This window comes from Microcebus murinus, chromosome 7 (genome assembly GCF_040939455.1).
Source record: "Microcebus murinus isolate Inina chromosome 7, M.murinus_Inina_mat1.0, whole genome shotgun sequence".
NCBI lineage: Eukaryota > Metazoa > Chordata > Mammalia > Primates > Cheirogaleidae > Microcebus > Microcebus murinus.
In genome coordinates, this window is record NC_134110.1 from 13453391 (window position 1) to 13468957 (window position 15567).

Here is a 15567-nt window from a genome sequence, read left to right on the forward strand (position 1 = left end):
CTGCCCACCCCTCCCCCACCCCTCCCCCACCCCTCCCCCACTGGGGCAGTGTTTGGAGATCGTGTTGACTGGAGTTCTGCTAGGGAAAAAGATTGATAAAGCAAAGCAATCGGAGTTATTTCCTATGCATGAAATTGATTAAATGCTTCACTAAATGGCTTATAAATTTGCTTCTCATATTTCTGTCACCCACTGAAAAGATTACAGAAACTCTGCATATAACCATGTTGTATACAATACCAAATTACAAAAGGTTGTAAAAACTAATGTTTTGTTTAAAGTTTTGAGCAGGACCATATGCCTTCAGTGACCTTGAGTAAGCTATTTTAATTCAAAACATTTCAAAGAATATAAAGGGGAGAAATATTCAACTACATAACAAACCAGACGAGTGGTGGGTAGACCTCGGTCAGCTATCCTGAACTTCTGCTCTTTTCTGCCAGGGTGTGGAGTGAATCCTGTCACACAAACACCTTGTGTCTGGAAAGCTGGGAAGCACATGTGGTGTCAACAGGGATATATTTGCAAAGGAGACAAAGAAAGGGGGCTTTAAGACCTCCCCTAGTTGAATTTGCTCTATTATTTTTAGTTCAGAGACACATCTTAAGAAGTTCTGAGTCTTGCAAGAACATGTAGGACTATGTAGAAAACATGACAAATATTAGCACGGGTGGTGGGATTGTTTTATTTTGGGATTTTCTGTTTGTTTTTAATCTTTACACATCTTTCAAACATCAGTTAAGTTCCGTTCTTTCTTCCATGTGAGAATTTCTTCTAACTATTGTGCAACAATTGGGAGCATAAAGGCAATTTATAGGCGAGCAGGTGACCTGCAGATGTTCCTTGGGAAACTAACCCCTTTCTTTACATGGCCTTAAAAGTACCTGCACTGCTACAGGAAAAATGATATTCTTTCATAACATTTATAAGACATCATGTCCCCAGCAAGAATTAACATTTGGCATTAACACACAGTTCTGGCCGTAACTTCACGAGAAGAAATTTTAAAATCAGCCATTGTGCTTAAAATTATCCTATTGGCCTGACCTCTGTAGTACCCATCCCCAACCTCTTATCACCTTCAGAAATAGCCAGTGTGGGGACAAAGATGGCTGCCACATCCGTGGCCATCTGGAACCCAGTGAGGTGGAAATGACCCAGGCAATACTGTCAGTGAAGGGGACAGAAGTACTTTCCAACAGCAGGCAGATGTCTGATGCACATCTGCTTTTGCATACAATTTCTGGGAACATGGAAGGAGTTGCAATGGAATTATCCATCATATATGAAAGCATGTAATCTCACTAGTAAAACCTAGGTTTCTCTTTCTTTTCTTTTCCTTTTTCTTTTCTTTCTTTCTTTTCTTTCTTTTTCTTCTTCTTTTTTTTAATGAGTACCTGCTCTGGGAGATGTGCCAACAATTCAGGGATGATTTAACCAAACCATCAACAGCTGGACAAGTTTTTAACTCTTTGGTGGTGGTTTCAGGAGCCTTCCTGTTGGCATCAAGCCACCACATAATTAATCCTGATGCCAGACACACGGCGTTCAATAAATTGCAATGAAGGAAAAGGTTCCTTACTATATACAACACATAGAAGAACTAGCTTTTACCCATAGGCATTTGCCTTCTGAAAAGATATGAATTGATGTCTCCTGAAAGTTCATTCCTGGGAACACTAATTCTTCAAGATTATCCTTTATAAAAAGGGTCTTGGTGATCAAATCCATCGGGCCTTGCCTCTCTTAGAGATTCACAGTGCATAGAGGCTTTGGAGAGCCTTGCTACAAACAATCCCATTAACTCAGTTTAACCCACTGTTTCTCACTCGAACCCAGATACCTGTTTTTGTAATAATGCTTAGAGCCATGGAATTGTTCTTTGAAACATACTCTGGGGAACACTGATTTAAACCTACTGCGTGTCTGACAGACTGATCCACCAAAGAGGTGAATGTTTAGCCAGCTCTGAGCTGCCACTTTAGGGGACTCTTGGCCAAAAAAGACAAGGCCTTAACTCCATGCAAGAAGGCCTTTGCCATTCCTCTTCTGATAATATGCCAACCTTGGGCTATGCACACTCTCCTCTCCTAATCTAATGAAGGCATGTTGCATGTTCTGCAGCCATTAAACACACAAAAACAGTAGCCCTCATTAACCTATACAAAGGCCCCGGGTTTCACAAATGGCATTGAATGCCCAGATGATTATTAGTTATACACCAAACAAAAGCTTCGCATACATAGATTTTTCTTATGGATTCTTTTCTTTTTTCCTTTTAATATTACTTAGAAAGTCACCCTTTCTATTTTAAATAATCAACAAAAGCTAAGTTTATTCCTCCTATTTTATAATCAAAGTCACTCATCCATCAAGATCATTCAGGAAAACGTAGTGGTGTGCAAGTGAATGAGAGTGACATGATTATGGAGTTTATCTTGGATCCACTGTAATTTAATTTTTTTTAAGTAAATCATTTGCAAACTTCAGCACTTTAACTAGTGTGAGTAACAAAGCACCCACGAGGGGCCTCCGAGCTGATAGATGACAGAGCTGTGTTGCAAAGATCCGTGGTGAGGATCTTTGCTCTGCAGCCGTGATTCTCAATCTGTAGAGTGCATCAGAGTCACCCGGAGGCTGTGTTAAAACACACACGGGGTGGGCCCGATGCCCAGGCAGTTTCTGTTTTAGCAGATTCAGGAAGGGGCCCGAGAATTTGCGTTTCTAACAAGCTCCCAGGGGCTGCTGCTGCTGCTGATCTGGGAACACGCTTTGGGAATTACAGCTGTACTGCAGTTCCCTAACCTGCCTGATCAAGATGACCAGGAACCTTTGTGAAAAACACCAAGCACCAACCCTGCTCGCCTACTCCTGGGATGGAATGGCTAGGAAGGAAAGTAGGGAATCTGTATTTTGAATAACTCCCCAGGCAATTCAAATCATCCAGCCCGGGGGACTACTTGAGCCACAGAAGAGGGGCCCGCCTTTTCGATCAGGGGCTCGGGTCTCGGACCCCCGCCTGCCTCTGAGCACAGGGTCTCCCCCTGCTAGAGGACACTTCAAAGTGCAAGAAGGCTGAAGACACGTGAATGCCTCCTCCAATAACTTGTCCGGTAATTGGTATATTGATTGCTAATGTCATCATGTTTTAGTATATATAAACCCCTCACTCTATTACGCAGCCCCCAACAGTCCAAAAAGTCATTGTTTATTCATTGTGACTCCCAAACTAGCCCTTGTCAGCTCCCGCTGGAGGGCTCGCTGATAAAAATCAGCAGATGATTGGACGCACACATTCTTAACATGACTGACCCATGACATCTCAGAGGGCAGCGGAGAGCCTGTCATTACAGTACAATACTTTTCTTTCTTCCCTCTTATCTAGCCCAGATGACTTTGAGATTTTTATTAACTCATTAATGACTGAAGATGTCATTAGAGCCAGTGGAAAGGGTTTTTTAAAATTTTCTTTCTCTCTTTGTTTTTAAGTGGGAATAAGCGTACAGTTTGCTGTGGATGGGGTTGGGCTCATTGATGAAGCAGCTAAGACAAGTCAAGTGGAGAGACTCTTGTATTTTATTAGAATTTGAAATCTGATTGACGGGTACTGAAAATCTGCAGGCATAAATACCAAGTTGCTTCAGAAACATGTTGGGGAAGAACAGGGCAATTCGATAAAGGAAATAGCAACCCATAAAACCCAGCAATTTTTATTGCGTTGTGGACCCATTCTTTCCAACCCAACAGCTAAATAAGAAATAAATAAAAAAATCACAGTAAGGCTACTGAAACCACTAAATGTTTCCTAACCTACAAATTCATTAGGCCATATCTTGTTTCTGCGTGCCTTTAATTTTCACATCTGCAGAATTGCTTTTAAAAATCAAATGAGATCTTTTGAAGGCACTTAAATTGCAACAACCTTATGTTTTTTTATATACTCTTGGGTTTCAGCCTTTTCATCTGGGTTGTGTGTCCAATTAATGGTATATCTCAAGGAAGCACTAATCATTTCGAAAACTTGAGAATATAAAAAGCAAGCAGACTATTTTCATTATGACTGATTGGATTGAGAATGAGCTACAGAGGAAATGTTCAATAATTATGATAACTTTTTTAGATGAGATCACAAAAAACGTCAGTCACATAAGGTGTTTTTCATTGCAACAAAGACTTTGAAGTCTGGTTACAGTTGATTCATTCCTCTTTGGGGTTCAGCCTCCAGCGTGTGAGAAGGCTACTCTCAGAGCGGGTTTACACTGATTTTATCAGTCCAGGATAATCCACTTGGCAAAGAAAACATCTATTACTAGATGTATTTCATATGTTACTAAGTGTTTACTAAATTTTACTATTGTCAAAACACATTGTGAATTAACAGATCCTCATACTACATGGGAAACTATTCCTCAGGCGAGAAAATTTTTGTTTGAGAACCTAAAAAGATTTTTGACCAAGGAAATCGATGTCAGTAAACTATGACCAAGATTTCAATATGCTTTAAGTCAAGTTTTATTCTCAAATCACCTAATAACATCTTTCTATATTTATTTGCTTAGTGGAGAATTATATTCATTACATGTTATGTTAAATAGAATAATTAGCTAATATTTGCAGATTAATTAAATACAATAATTTTATCTAATTCAGTAATAATTGTACTGAATTTTCTTTTTCACTTTTCCATACATGATGCTGAATACCCAGATGAAACCTTGGGGCTGAAAAGAGTCAAAAAAACCCAGATGTTTTGAAAGATCCAGCTGTATGGTGTCAAGTAAATAAAACATCAAGAATTTTTACTTTTTTTTCCCCCATTTTCATCCAGATGTTTGGTGTCATGTAGACACAGTGCTAATCTGTTCAGTCACAATCACAGTGTTCTTTAATATCATTTGCCGATATTTGAATCCCTTTTTCATGAAATTATCTCCAAAAATCGTATTTAATTCATTCATGGGGAAAACACAAGGATATTTTCTTCAGAAACAAAAATATAAAGCCCAGTGGACTCATAAGGCAAGAACACCACACAGAATGGTGCCCAAGTTTTTATGTTGAAAATCATTTCAAATCTGCATTTTTAAATGATAAAAGATAATTCAGCTTCAATGGCTAGAATGGCAACTTAATTTTAAGTGACAGGCATGTGCTAATTTCAATTCTAAGAAGTAGCTTCAGAGACTAATGGGCTCTCAAGCGTAAATGATGGTCATCTTTCCAATGGACCCCTTTCCCAATGTAGTCACTTATTACTAAATCCTGAAATGGACTACTTGGCATTTTAAGAACAATTTCTGCTTTGTGACTTTGGGTAGATTAAAGCACTGGCCTTAAGGATCTAAAGGGTGCATGTTAAGTCCCAGCACTTCCATGTTCTGTATGACCTTGAGCCAATCACTTAACCTCTGAGCCTCAATTTTCTCTTATTTAAAATTGAAATAATAATCCTGCTACTAACAAACCTGAGAAGCTGGTGAAAAAACTTGGGAAGGGCAAATGCTTTACACATATACAATTATCATTAATAAACAAAATATTTTGTCATTAGTTTTACATAGTAGTATTACCTCAGTAGTATTACTACGTAAACATGTCATTACAATTACTATGGAATCTAGGGGTGCACAGTAGAGATAGTCACGCTAAAGAGACCTGGTCAACTATTTACTGTTTACAAATTATATACAGGAATGACTATAATCTCTGGATGTGCAAAACAATACCAGATTCTACTCCCTTGTGCTGCTGCACTTCTCCAAGCTGCATCCAAGAAATAGTTTTAGCCCTACTTTTTAAAATATTAACTATATAGATTAATAGAAAACCCACTGATTGTGTCTTGGATTACAGTAGGATACTTCTGCTGATCTAGGACCCTATTTTTGGCTGACTGGTAGATTTAACTTTGATGGACCCACGTACCCTCTTCCCTCTTGGCCAGTGGAAAAGACTTTGCACATAGCAAATTGTGGCTGCTGAGCACTGAAACAGATCTCGTGGTTTCTATCGTAGGAGATAGCTTTCACAGGTTGTTGTGTCTTTTTGGTTGTTTTGTTTTGTTTTTTGCTATTAGTAAAATGTATGTCCTAGGAAATCGTCACCAATGAACAAGCTTTTGGCCAACATTCCGCCCCAAAATATAAGAGGGTTTCTAAGTAAGAAGTCAACTCACGCACTTGTAAAATGCTAAGCACTAAAACATCTTTCAAACATTTTAGTCTTGCACATTTTGGTAATGGCTCCAAGGTTTGGGGAAGACAGCAAACTTTTGAGTTTGATATTTAAGATAGTGAAAGATTCGGGAAGTACCAAAAAAGGGAATAAAATAAACGAAAGGAAGATTACCTAGTTAATTTTAAATTTAAAAACAAATCTGCAGTGTCAGATTGCGACAGTAAAAAGAAAAACAAAAACTCACACATTAGCAAATTTCTTTCAAAGGTTAGCCTAAGTCTTTTCTCAGTTATATGACTATAGAGAAGATGGAATGAATAATCAAGTTTTAGTTCTTCAACTTTGAAGTCACAAATCACTCATTAGTATGTTGCTATGTTTGAACACTTGCTTCGAAGAGCCTGAAATCAATACAAAAGGAAACAATAATAATAAAAAGAAAGATTTCTACCATCATAATAGGGAAAGGTGTGTGAGCTGGAAGAAAAGTACAGTACTCAACCCATGACAAGTCATGATAAATGGGTCGTTATAAAATTCATGTTTAGGCAGCACCAGGCCGGGGATAATGCCATTCGTCATGGCAACACTAGGCCGCTAATGAGCCCTCATTGCATATTCATGTATGTGGTGTTTCTTCTCTCCCTCCCACCCTGAACTAGTGCCTAGAAATACCTCCACCTCAAGCTAAAGCTCAGCTTAGGCCTTCTTCTTCTTCTTCTTCTTTTTTTTTTTTTTTTATTTGTTATGTTGCAGCAATTACACTGTAAAAGTGCTGCCCAAGATTGATTGCTCTGATCTGTAGTTCAATTGTAAATTAGAATACACATCCCCCCAGGGACACACGGCCCCTATTTGTGATTAAGAAAAAAGCCCCATAATAGACTAATAGCTAAAGTTCTCTCTCTTTTACTTTCAGGCAATTAGCTTGATGAAATGGCCTCTTTTTGTGTACCCTGGAAGTGTAAACCGATATCATAATGAAGTATATGATGTTTATTCTATTATTTTCACCTTGCCGGGTATGCAGGAATGCATAAGTAATGGCTGCTTTGTCTAGTACGTTTACTGATTCACAAGTAAACTATTTCTTAAAGATGCAGTGTGCGCTTTTGAGGCTTGCGTTAAGCAACCCTTAACTGTGGATTAATCTTCATGCAAATGACTCTCCACTAAAGAAGAGGAAAACTGATGTCGCAGGTAGGGGGAGAGCATGATACTTACACTCAAACAGCATCTGGCCGCTGGGGCTGCTCTTCTGGGATGGATAAGGTGACAAGTACAAGTGCCAGCCCAAGGATCAGTGAAGATAATGGGTGGGGCACTTTGAAAAAGTGTCCTGTGGGGACTTTGTGCCCAGCAAGCCTCCAGCTGACTACATTGTGTCTTCCATCTCCCCCAACTACCTGTGGGGCATCAACTCAGTCTCTACTTTCGGGAGGCTGAAGATTTTCCGACACAAATGTTATATAGCCATTTTTTAGAGGATTGAACCCCTTCCCCCACAAAACAAAAGTTCTGTCTTTTCAAGAACAAAAACTTTGCTCTTTTAAGTTAGCCAGAAAACATTCTTCAGGTTCCTACATGAACCAGCTGACAGAGGTTTTGACCAGAGAGCCATGAATCCACTTGTAGTTGGTGCAAAGCCATTTATGCTCTTCAAATGCAAATTTTTATTTATATTATTTTTTTTTTTTTTTGAGAGAGAGAGTCTCATTCTGTTGCCCTAACTAGAGTGCCGTGGTATTAGCCTAGCTCACAGCAACCTCAAACTTCTGGGCTCAAGCGATCCTCCTGCCTCAGCCTCCTGAGTAGCTGGGACTACAGGCATGCACCACCATGCCCGGCTAATTTTTTGTATATATATTTTTTTAGTTGTACAGCTAATTTCTTTCCATTTTTTAGTAGAGATGGGGTCTCGCTCCTGCTCAGGCTGGTCTCGAACTCCTGAGCTCAAACAATCTGCCCGCCTCGGCCTCCCAGAGTGCTAAGATTACAGGCATGAGCCACCACGCCAAGCCCATATAGAATATTTTAATATCTATTTTATTTTCATTCATGAGGATCTCAAGATTAAAAAGAAAAGAAAATGTCCCAAATGGCAATATAGAAAAAAGAAAAGAAATAGAAAAGGAGAAAGAAAAATAGAAGAAACAAAGAAAACAAATAAAAATCTATTTGGGTCTAACATGGTTTATGGTGGGTTACTTATCAAGATGTTAATTATCGTTCCAATTCTACATTCCAGTTCCCTGCCACTCATCAATAACCCAGTTTGTTTTACCCACAAACACTTCCTAAGTGTTATCCACAAACACTTCCTAAGCATGTGTTGTCTGAATAAATCCATCCCTGTTTTCTTTAACATGAATCATGTTTGAGTTTCTAGAATATATAGGAAAATTATTTATATAACCAAAGGATCTCAATATTTTTAAATACTGAATTTGATGCATATCATTAGATTTGTTATATTTTGAAATTCATGTTTGAGGTGGTCTTTTGTTGCATATAAAATGTGCTTGCATTTCCCTAGTCTTGGTTAAATAAAACATTTGGGGGAAAGTTTGTTACTATATTCTGGAAAGTGATTCTAATGTTGCATACTTTTCAAAAACACTCCAAAATGAGCTACCAAAAAAATATTTCATGAAAATTCACTTTATACCTTCTGTGCTAAAAATCAAAAGTTTTTTAGCAATCTTTATTTCGGGGGCTGACTTTCCCTTTAATTTTTAGAACATTGAACTGCCTCCTAAATTATAAACCTGCAACATAGTGAGTGTAAATGTTCATTACTCTTGGAAGTTTTTGAATGTCTAGCCACATGGCCATACTTAAAATGTGCTATAGTCAACTTTCAAATGATATTGAGCTTGCAAAGGTCTTTTCAATTCACTAACATAGCTTGTCACATTCTTTAGAAGCACACTTATTCTATAATATTAATGCCTAATATTTACACAGAGCATTACAATGTTTGAAGTTTTTCATATAAATTAACTTATATAAATAGTATTATGAGATAAATGGACCAAATAATTTTGTTATCACCTCAAATTTAGAGAAATTGAGGCTCAGAGAGGTTATGTATGTGACTTGCAAAATAAATGCAAGGTTGAGCCCTTTCTCCAGGCCTTTAACTCCAAAATCCAAGCTACTTCTGATATGCAATGCTGCCTCTCCACTAGGAACTCATTCACCAGAAGCAGCAGCTCTCCAGAATCTCACAGCTCTTAACATAAACAAGTCTTGTGATCTTTATTTATACCTGGGCAAGATTAACAAATGAGTTTAAAGACACACGTATGCATGTGCGCACACACAAACATCTCAGTAAAAAACTAGAAAGAAAGTAATGGAATTCACACTGGATTGTTACCTAACTACCTTAATTTAAGATAACCAATCTATGTTAAATAATAAACATATGCTTAGACTAGGTACCTACAGCCACAAAATGGAAGTGATTATCTAGATGATACAACTGTGAGGGCAGGGGGATGCCCACTCTTCTCGCAGTCCATGAATCGAAGGTCCCAAGAGACATGGTTTGTACGTCCAGAGATTTGGTTTAGTTTTTCCCCCAGGTAGCTCTGCAGACCTTTGCACATGCCATTGCCTCAGCCCACACTTACCCCATGTCACAGATTCCCATCTGAGTAACTCAACCCTAATCATCAATCCGGACTCAGCTCAAAGATAACTTCTCCTTGGAGACCTTCCCTGACTTCTGTCCCTTTATCCCTGTTCCAAATGCCTCTTTGATTTACTCCACCAGTTAGCCTCCTTCATCCCAGCAATGGCCTCTCCCATCCTGAAGCCAGTGGAGACAGGATTTGGATGTAGAGCTCCATAGATGCAGATTCTTTCAAGGGTGTACTGGACCTGTCTGCCAAGGTGCCTCACATACTCAAGACCACCTGTTAAGCAAGGAGCCTTGCTCAGAGCCCTAGGATTAGCAAAGCAGCTCTGGGCTGTTCTTTGCAAAGGAATGACCGCTATTTCAACCAGGGATGGGAACCTGACCCAGGGGTTAGTCCTTGTTGGAGTGACCCTGAGATGACAACTGTACTAAATAAAATACCCAAGTAAAAGCCACTGGAGCAGACAAAATTATGTCAGCCCTGAGTTCCTACAAGAAACTATTGCTACCTTAACTTGAGAAAGAAAAGACTCCAGAAATGAGCCCAAAATAGTGTATAAATCCTTTCAAATCTCAGATGTGGCATGATCTAAACTTAAAAGAGGAATATGAGTATGTGTCATTATTTCTTTCATTTATTCATTCTGTCATTCATTAATTGATTCAACAAACACTTCTTGAGTCTTAAGGAGATCATCATAAAAATAGACATCATTCCTGCCCTCTTGGAACCTACAGTTTAATGGGGGAGACAAATATTACATAATCACACCAGTGAATACATAATTGCATACTATAATATGTGTATGCATGAAAGGTAAGAAAGAATGAAGTGGGACTTACAGTAGAGACTTGATATAAACAAGTGTTTCAATACAGAAAGTCGTGGGATAGAAGCCTGAAGAATGAGGTCAAGGTATAGAGAAGGTGGAAAGAGCTTCCAGAAACAGCACATGGAAAGGTGCAGGAACGGAAGATAGCTTGGCAATTAAGGGAACATTAAACAGGCCAGCATGACTGGGCCACTAAGATGTGGAAGTAAAAAGGGCTGTGACGATACTGAGGTGAGCACATAGGTGGCCTGGGCTACATCATGTAGGGCCTTGAAGACGATACCCTTAGGTAGGAATTTTTGGATGCTACCTTAAGTCCAACGAAAAGGAACTGAAGGACCCTAAGCAGGGGAGGCAAGGGAGAAGATCTGCAACTGTTCAGAGGGTGATAGTGTTGTTCCATCCTAAATAAGAAACCCTCAATTTGTTAGGGAAGGAACATATAACAGTTACACTTTTCCAATGCCAGCTACCATCCATGCTCTAGGAAACCACCTCCCCTTTGATGTTGGAGAGCAGAGCCCTCTACATCCCACGTCCTGTGTAAGCCCAGCTCTAGGCCTGCCAACTCTGAGTGGGGGAAGATCTGCTATCAGGTATGATATCAAAGCTTTTGAGTCAGTTGTAAGAAACAATGACTGCTCTTGGGATAGCAGACCACCTGCCAAAATGCTATAGCAGAACTAGCAGAGGCTTGACAGGGTCTGTATGAAATGGAGTAGGAGCTTGGTCCAAAGATCCCATAAGCAGTCATTCTCAACATCTTGAGATGCTGGCCTTGGCCACATGACATGCTCCTGAGTCACCTTCTTATGCTCCTTGATCTAGTTAAGGCCTAACCCGCTCTAAACCACAGCTCCCAGTTACAGTATTTTGTTGCCATTTCTTGTCAATGGTCTCGCCTCCCGCACTCGAAAGTGAGCTCCACAGAACAGGAAAAGCATGCACCTTATTCACCACTCTATCCCTAATGCCTGGTACAGTGCCTGGCACTTGTAGAGGTTTAGGAATATTGGCTTATTTCATTTGTGCTGTGGTGTGCAATGCTCTGTGTTATAATTGTTACTTTTTTTCTATCTGCTGTGAGCTCTTTGAGAGTAGAATCCATGTCTCCATCTTTGCATCTCCATTTTATCAAAGAGGCTGGTTCATAGTTGGCACTTGATAGAGGATTAATTAATTTATTAGTTAATTAATGTATGGCTAAAGCAATTATGTATAAAAGACCTTCATTAATGCAACCAACTCTACCTCTCCTTTAGTCTACCACAAGATACACAAAACCACATCATCTGAGAATCTTGCATACCATTAATATTCATTGATAAGAGATGCTCTCTTACTACTCATGTTCTATACATTTCTACATACTAATATACACCCCAGAAAAGGATGCATACAAAAGTCCAAATAAAGCCTCTAACTGAGTTAACAATATTGAATCAGTTTTCTAAATTTGATGCTAAATTTGATGCTGTACTCGGTTGAGATGCTGTCTTCAGGGTAAACTAAGTGAAGAATACAAGATATCTCTCTGAACTATTTTTACAACTGCTTGTGAGTCAGCTTATTTCATAATAAAATGTGATCGTTTTTAAACAAACACATTTTTTAAAATTTTATATTTATATATATTTTTACTTTTGTATATATTTCTAGGGTACCTAAAAATAGCAATAATTACATGATATTATCATGTATTACATTAGCATACAGGAAAGGTAGTGCCCTAGTTCTGGGTGCTATTCTTTTTGTCTGGCCAGGTTGATATTTAAAATATGCTAGAATGGCAGTGGCAATAAATAAATAAATAATAAATAAAATATGCTAGGAGAGGAGAAAGATGCATTACTTTTGCCTGATTCAAGCATATTCTCCAAATGATGTTTTCATAAACAAAGTACCAACTCATATGATCTTCTCTTCCTCTTTTCCGTTTATCCTAATTCAGGTCAATATAAAGTATTTCTGCTCTCCTCTGTAGATTCTAGGTTTTGAAAGAGAGGAAGTGATTATAAGCTACAGGGAACTGTTAGTGGAAAACTCCCAAGTCAGAGTGCCTTTAAACTTCTTTCTACCTAGTGTTGTCCTTTAAAAATATAATGCCAATTTTAGAGGGAGATGTTTTCAATAAATAAGGTTGGTGTGTACACTCCAATTGTAGGACTGGAGTTTTTAAATCACATGTTCAAGAGCCCACTGTTGGTTACCTGGATAACAATGTGGGTCATCACATCAAACATGTGAAGCGTAGTAGAAAATTTTTCTACTATCTGAGAGATCTGAAAAACCACCACCAAGAAATCCATATACATGCAGATTAAGGTAAAATTTCAATGTATCTTAAACTAAGTTCAGCAAAGACTTCCTTAGCATAAAGAGTTGCAATTCCAACACTATTCAATTAATACGCTTCCTATAGTCAATAAAATGAAAATCATGCAAAAGCCTGTAGATATCATAAACATAAAGTCAAATTCAAAGGTGAATAACATTCTCCCACATTCTTCCTTCTTTTTCTGGAAATGCAGACTCTTTAGTAGGTACATCTAAGAAGTATACCTGCTTCAGAAGTCCTTATAGTTTTGTGATAACCTATGTAAATTAAGTTTAACTCAAGGTATGGCATGGTAGCTTCATCTTAGAGACCCACCAGCTTGTCCAGAAGAGAGGCTGAAGGACACCGTGTGACAACCAGATGCCAGGAAAGAGTGTCTGTCTGCCTGCTAGACAGTCTCATTAGAGAAGGGCATCCGTCTTGACTTCTTCGGGATAGCATCCATAAGCTGTAAATACAGAGTTTTACTTAGTAAAGGAAAAGGAGAATAAATGCAAGAATGCTCTTAATATTTGGCATATTGATTAGTGAATCAAAGAAGAGAAAACTATAATTACCTCTGGTTTGATATATTCTCCAGCAAACTGGTATTAACTGAGTAGCACCTAAGTGGACACATAGGTGCTACAGTAATAGGGTATTGGGCAGGTGGGAGGGGGGCGGGGGGCGGGTATATACATACATAATGAGTGAGATCTGCACCATCTGGGGCATGGTCATGATGGAGACTCAGACTTTTGGGGGGAGGGGGGAAATGGGCATTTATTGAAACCTTAAAATCTGTACCCCCATAATATGCCGAAATAAAAAAAAAAATTACCTCTGGTTCTATCGAACTGAGAGATTTCTTCAATACAATCTTTTGTGTGGCAGCTTTATTCCAAAGAAATCCACATTAAAATACCCCCAAAAGAGATAAAAAATACCTTCAAGATCCTGTAGCTCTTTAAATGCTTGCTACAGGCCAAATCTTGCAATTAGAATCAGTCACTTTAACTGCTAAAGTCGTATAATGCTAATAGATCACTTTATGATGTGAGCAGTTTTTAAAAGTCGTATTTAATTTTCCATTATGACTGTACCGAATGCTGGTGGTATCTGTCCATTCTGTTTTAAGAATCTTAAGTCCAGAAAAAGTAGAGACTGCTGCTTGCTGAGACATTGCCTAATTCTGGCTTTAATTCTCAGAACCCTAAGTTAGAACTCTAAAATAGACCATATTTCAACTTTCTTCCTAAATGTGTTTATTTTTATTTCCAAACCAAAGGAGGAGGGCTCCTTTTTGTTTCATAATTATTTTATTTCAAAAAAATACAAATTGAAGTGAAAGCTGCTGTGGTGTGTGTATGTGTGTGTGTGTATGTCTGTGTGTGTGCACAGGCACACTCGTGTGTGGTTTTCTTTAAGAAAATTAAATGAACCAGAAAATAAGCCCTTAGCAGTAACCTAAGAAATAAAACAAAATCATTTACAACACATGGGATTGTTGCAGGATATGTCAAGATTAGATGGTTTAAGGGAGCTATCCTGAATGTGGAAGCAATTATAATGAAATTCATGACTCATTAGCAAACATTCCATATTGTGTTTCTCATTTCTGGGTCAATGTTACTAGGAAATATAGACTTAAGATTTAGATGTTTCATTGACTTCGGTGCCAGATTATAGATAGTTGGACCATACAATGACATAAAGCAAAGACTCACGGGTTTTGAAGTTCCTCATTTGTCAGATGTAGGTAATTGGGTCCTCAGGTATGTATGAACACAATAACTTCAATTATGCATTGGCAAGAATTAAGTTAGTGATAGAAGGGTTGTCTACAAATGTAAAGTAAGAATTACATGGTGCAAATATGTACTGTTGGATTCCGGTGGGGAGTTTGCCTGCACACTGCTTGGTATGCAAAATGGCTGGTGAACTCAAGTACCCAACACTGTATGTAATGGGAACCAGATGTCTCACAGAGAGAGAAAAATATTTTATAGCAATAAATGTGACATTGACTCTTAAAGGGTTTGCTGTTTTTAAACAACTTCCTAGTCTTACTTTTCCTCATATATTTAAAGTGGTTTAAAGTAGATTGTGTAAGGAAATTATTTTCATATTTTAAGAGAAAAAAGTATTTAACTTGCCACTAACTTCTAAAATGCATACATAAGGAGAAATGATCTGCAAGAGATAATTTTGGAATTCATTCATTTACTAAAGCACTGTGCTCAGCAATGCAAAAAATATATATATTAAGGCAAATAAAGCATAATTCCTCCTGCCCTTAAGGAACTTGAAATACACTAGATGAGATAAGATGCTCACAGCAGGATGGGGTCACAGCACAGGCAAGTCCTGGGAAAAAGGCACAAAGTGCACTGAGAATTGCAAGGGGGAAGAGAAAAGGCCACGGCTGGCAGGCTCCGTGAAGGAGGATCCCACTGATTCGTCAAGCTCAACGTCTCCCACGTCCACCCCGTCCTTTGCAGAGGCTGCCTTGGTGAAGGCCTCCTGCTCTGTGGCCACTGCAGTGGTCCCTAGCAGCTTTGCCCTCTCAACCTCACTGTACTCACTCCCAGGGC

The 15567-nt window shown here is 38.6% G+C and overlaps 1 long non-coding RNA gene across 1 annotated transcript in view; it reads right to left on the minus strand.

Annotated features, from left to right (window-relative positions):
• The window catches only part of LOC105871252 (uncharacterized), a 107327-nt gene that overhangs the window by 47425 nt on the left and 44335 nt on the right, over positions 1-15567 (minus strand). The window contains exon 8 of the long non-coding RNA XR_012920086.1: positions 13310-13442. This is a non-coding gene — a long non-coding RNA (uncharacterized LOC105871252). The remainder of the gene's footprint in view (positions 1-13309; positions 13443-15567) is intronic.